The sequence below is a fragment of the Leptonotus elevatus genome, unplaced genomic scaffold, assembly GCF_054856555.1.
Source record: "Leptonotus elevatus isolate MCC_2025b unplaced genomic scaffold, RoL_Lele_1.0 HiC_scaffold_78, whole genome shotgun sequence".
Classification (NCBI taxonomy): domain Eukaryota; kingdom Metazoa; phylum Chordata; class Actinopteri; order Syngnathiformes; family Syngnathidae; genus Leptonotus; species Leptonotus elevatus.
The window spans coordinates 135,001-140,000 of NW_028233745.1; positions in this window are offsets into that span (position 1 = coordinate 135,001).

Below are 5,000 nucleotides of genomic sequence, written 5' to 3' on the forward strand. Positions count from 1 at the left end.
GGAGGGGGAAAATGTGGCCAGTCAGGCCGACCCGAAGTGCCTCTTAGGCGGATAGGGGTTGGGCGAAACTCCCTTGAAAGTGGCACTCTGAAAAAATTTCCAAGTTTGGCTGACTTAGAAAAAATTCGAGAACCAGGATGAGGAGGGGGAAAATGTGGCCAGTCAGGCCGACCCGAAGTGCCTCTTAGGCGGATAGGGGTTGGGCGAAACTCCCTTGAAAGTGGCACTCTGAAAAAATTTCCAAGTTTGGCTGACTTAGAAAAAATTCGAGAACCAGGATGAGGAGGGGGGAAATGTGGCCAGTCAGGCCGACCCGAAGTGCCTCTTAGGCGGATAGGGGTTGGGCGAAACTCCCTTGAAAGTGGCACTCTGAAAAAATTTCCAAGTTTGGCTGACTTAGAAAAAATTCGAGAACCAGGATGAGGAGGGGGAAAATGTGGCCAGTCAGGCCGACCCGAAGTGCCTCTTAGGCGGATAGGGGTTGGGCGAAACTCCCTTGAAAGTGGCACTCTGAAAAAATTTCCAAGTTTGGCTGACTTAGAAAAAATTCGAGAACCAGGATGAGGAGGGGGAAAATGTGGCCAGTCAGGCCGACCCGAAGTGCCTCTTAGGCGGATAGGGGTTGGGCGAAACTCCCTTGAAAGTGGCACTCTGAAAAAATTTCCAAGTTTGGCTGACTTAGAAAAAATTCGAGAACCAGGATGAGGAGGGGGAAAATGTGGCCAGTCAGGCCGACCTGAAGTGCCTCTTAGGCGGATAGGGGTTGGGCGAAACTCCCTTGAAAGTGGCACTCTGAAAATATTTCCAAGTTGGGCTGACTTAGAAAAAATTCGAGAACCAGGCTGAGGAGGGGACCATCTGGCAAGGGAGTCCGACCTAAAGTGCATCTAAAGCGGATATGGGTTGGTCGAGCCTCCCTTGATTTGCCCTGGAGCTCCCACGTCTTAAAAAGGTCTCTCCTATAATTGTACACCAACCATTTTGAGGTTTGGGTGCAAACCTCTCGAATGGGGGGACTCGGTCCCCTATCTACAGCGCCCCTAATGACGACAGGTGGTACTGCGCCCCTGGTAGCCCGGCCATTGAAAATGAATGGGCCCATTCATTTCAATGGGGAATTTCGACCCCTGGTTGCCCGCCATTCATTTCAATGGGGAATTTCGACCCCTGGTCGCCCGCCATTCATTTCAATGGGGACTTTCGACCCCTGGTTGCCCGCCATTCATTTCAATGGGGGATTTCGACCCCTGGTCGCCCGCCATTCATTTCAATGGGGGATTTCGACCCCTGGTAGCCCGCCATTCATTTCAATGGGGGACTTCGACCCCTGGTAGCCCGCCATTCATTTCAATGGGGGACTTGGACCCCTGGTAGCCCGCCATTCATTTCAATGGGGGATTTCGACCCCTGGTCGCCCGCCATTCATTTCAATGGGGGATTTCGACCCCTGGTAGCCCGCCATTCATTTCAATGGGGGACTTCGACCCCTGGTTGCCCGCCATTCATTTCAATGGGGGATTTCGACCCCTGGTCGCCCGCCATTCATTTCAATGGGGGATTTCGACCCCTGGTCGCCCGCCATTCATTTCAATGGGGGATTTCGACCCCTGGTAGCCCGCCATTCATTTCAATGGGGGACTTCGACCCCTGGTAGCCCGCCATTCATTTCAATGGGGGACTTGGACCCCTGGTAGCCCGCCATTCATTTCAATGGGGGACTTCGACCCCTGGTTGCCCGCCATTCATTTCAATGGGGGACTTCGACCCCTGGTTGCCCGCCATTCATTTCAATGGGGGATTTCGACCCCTGGTCGCCCGCCATTCATTTCAATGGGGGATTTCGACCCCTGGTAGCCCGCCATTCATTTCAATGGGGGACTTCGACCCCTGGTTGCCCGCCATTCATTTCAATGGGGGACTTCGACCCCTGGTTGCCCGCCATTCATTTCAATGGGGGATTTCGACCCCTGGTCGCCCGCCATTCATTTCAATGGGGGATTTCGACCCCTGGTAACCCGCCATTCATTTCAATGGGGGACTTCGACCCCTGGTTGCCCGCCATTCATTTCAATGGGGGACTTCGACCCCTGGTTGCCCGCCATTCATTTCAATGGGGGATTTCGACCCCTGGTTGCCCGGCATTCGTTCCTATGTGGCGGGGGATTTCAACCCCAGGTCGCCCTCGTGTGGTTCTTTTTGGCGCAGCTGACGGGCTCCGCTGCTCGTGGAGGTTTGCTAGTGGAGGATAACCCCCTGCCTGGGCAACTCGAACGCCCGGCATTCGTTCCTATGTGGCGGGGGATTTCAACCCCAGGTCGCCCTCGTGTGGTTCTTTTTGGCGCAGCTGACGGGCTCCGCTGCTCATGGAGGTTTGCTAGTGGAGGATAACCCCCTGCCTGGGCAACTCGAACGCCCGGCATTCGTTCCTATGTGGCGGGGGATTTCAACCCCAGGCCGCCCTCGTGTGGTTCTTTTTGGCGCAGCTGACGGGCTCCGCTGCTCATGGAGGTTTGCTAGTGGAGGATAACCCCCTGCCTGGGCAACTCGAACGCCCGGCTCCCCCCCGGTCCGCTGGAGCTCCTCCAACGGCCAGCAACAAGCCCCGAAGACGGGCGCGCTCCCCGCGGTCCGCTGGAGCTCCTCCAACGGCCAGCAACAAGCCCCGAAGACGGGCGCGCTCCCCGCGGTCCGCTGGAGCTCCTCCAACGGCCAGCAACAAGCCCCGAAGACGGGCGCGCTCCCCCCGGTCCGCTGGAGCTCCGCCAACGGCCAGCAACAAGCCCCGAAGACGGGCGCGCTCCCCCCGGTCCGCTGGAGCTCCTCCAACGGCCAGCAACAAGCCCCGAAGACGGGCGCGCTCCCCCCGGTCCGCTGGAGCTCCTCCAACGGCCAGCAACAAGCCCCGAAGACGGGCGCGCTCCCCGCGGTCCGCTGGAGCTCCTCCAACGGCCAGCAACAAGCCCCGAAGACGGACGCGCTCCCCCCGGTCCGCTGGAGCTCCGCCAACGGCCAGCAACAAGCCCCGAAGACGGGCGCGCTCCCCGCGGTCCGCTGGAGCTCCTCCAACGGCCAGCAACAAGCCCCGAAGACGGGCGCGCTCCCCCCGGTCCGCTGGAGCTCCGCCAACGGCCAGCAACAAGCCCCGAAGACGGGCGCGCTCCCCCCGGTCCGCTGGAGCTCCTCCAACGGCCAGCAACAAGCCCCGAAGACGGGCGCGCTCCCCCCGGTCCGCTGGAGCTCCTCCAACGGCCAGCAACAAGCCCCGAAGACGGGCGCGCTCCCCGCGGTCCGCTGGAGCTCCTCCAACGGCCAGCAACAAGCCCCGAAGACGGGCGCGCTCCCCGCGGTCCGCTGGAGCTCCGCCAACGGCCAGCAACAAGCCCCGAAGACGGGCGCGCTCCCCGCGGTCCGCTGGAGCTCCTCCAACGGCCAGCAACAAGCCCCGAAGACGGACGCGCTCCCCCCGGTCCGCTGGAGCTCCTCCAACGGCCAGCAACAAGCCCCGAAGACGGGCGCGCTCCCCGCGGTCCGCTGGAGCTCCTCCAACGGCCAGCAACAAGCCCCGAAGACGGGCGCGCTCCCCCCGGTCCGCTGGAGCTCCTCCAACGGCCAGCAACAAGCCCCGAAGACGGGCGCGCTCCCCGCGGTCCGCTGGAGCTCCTCCAACGGCCAGCAACAAGCCCCGAAGACGGGCGCGCTCCCCGCGGTCCGCTGGAGCTCCGCCAACGGCCAGCAACAAGCCCCGAAGACGGGCGCGCTCCCCGCGGTCCGCTGGAGCTCCTCCAACGGCCAGCAACAAGCCCCGAAGACGGGCGCGCTCCCCCCGGTCCGCTGGAGCTCCTCCAACGGCCAGCAACAAGCCCCGAAGACGGGCGCGCTCCCCCCGGTCCGCTGGAGCTCCTCCAACGGCCAGCAACAAGCCCCGAAGACGGGCGCGCTCCCCCCGGTCCGCTGGAGCTCCTCCAACGGCCAGCAACAAGCCCCGAAGACGGGCGCGCTCCCCGCGGTCCGCTGGAGCTCCTCCAACGGCCAGCAACAAGCCCCGAAGACGGACGCGCTCCCCCCGGTCCGCTGGAGCTCCGCCAACGGCCAGCAACAAGCCCCGAAGACGGGCGCGCTCCCCGCGGTCCGCTGGAGCTCCTCCAACGGCCAGCAACAAGCCCCGAAGACGGGCGCGCTCCCCCCGGTCCGCTGGAGCTCCGCCAACGGCCAGCAACAAGCCCCGAAGACGGGCGCGCTCCCCCCGGTCCGCTGGAGCTCCTCCAACGGCCAGCAACAAGCCCCGAAGACGGGCGCGCTCCCCCCGGTCCGCTGGAGCTCCTCCAACGGCCAGCAACAAGCCCCGAAGACGGGCGCGCTCCCCGCGGTCCGCTGGAGCTCCTCCAACGGCCAGCAACAAGCCCCGAAGACGGGCGCGCTCCCCGCGGTCCGCTGGAGCTCCGCCAACGGCCAGCAACAAGCCCCGAAGACGGGCGCGCTCCCCGCGGTCCGCTGGAGCTCCTCCAACGGCCAGCAACAAGCCCCGAAGACGGACGCGCTCCCCCCGGTCCGCTGGAGCTCCTCCAACGGCCAGCAACAAGCCCCGAAGACGGGCGCGCTCCCCGCGGTCCGCTGGAGCTCCGCCAACGGCCAGCAACAAGCCCCGAAGACGGGCGCGCTCCCCGCGGTCCGCTGGAGCTCCTCCAACGGCCAGCAACAAGCCCCGAAGACGGGCGCGCTCCCCCCGGTCCGCTGGAGCTCCTCCAACGGCCAGCAACAAGCCCCGAAGACGGGCGCGCTCCCCCCGGTCCGCTGGAGCTCCTCCAACGGCCAGCAACAAGCCCCGAAGACGGGCGCGCTCCCCCCGGTCCGCTGGAGCTCCTCCAACGGCCAGCAACAAGCCCCGAAGACGGGCGCGCTCCCCGCGGTCCGCTGGAGCTCCTCCAACGGCCAGCAACAAGCCCCGAAGACGGGCGCGCTCCCCGCGGTCCGCTGGAGCTCCGCCAACGGCCAGCAACAAG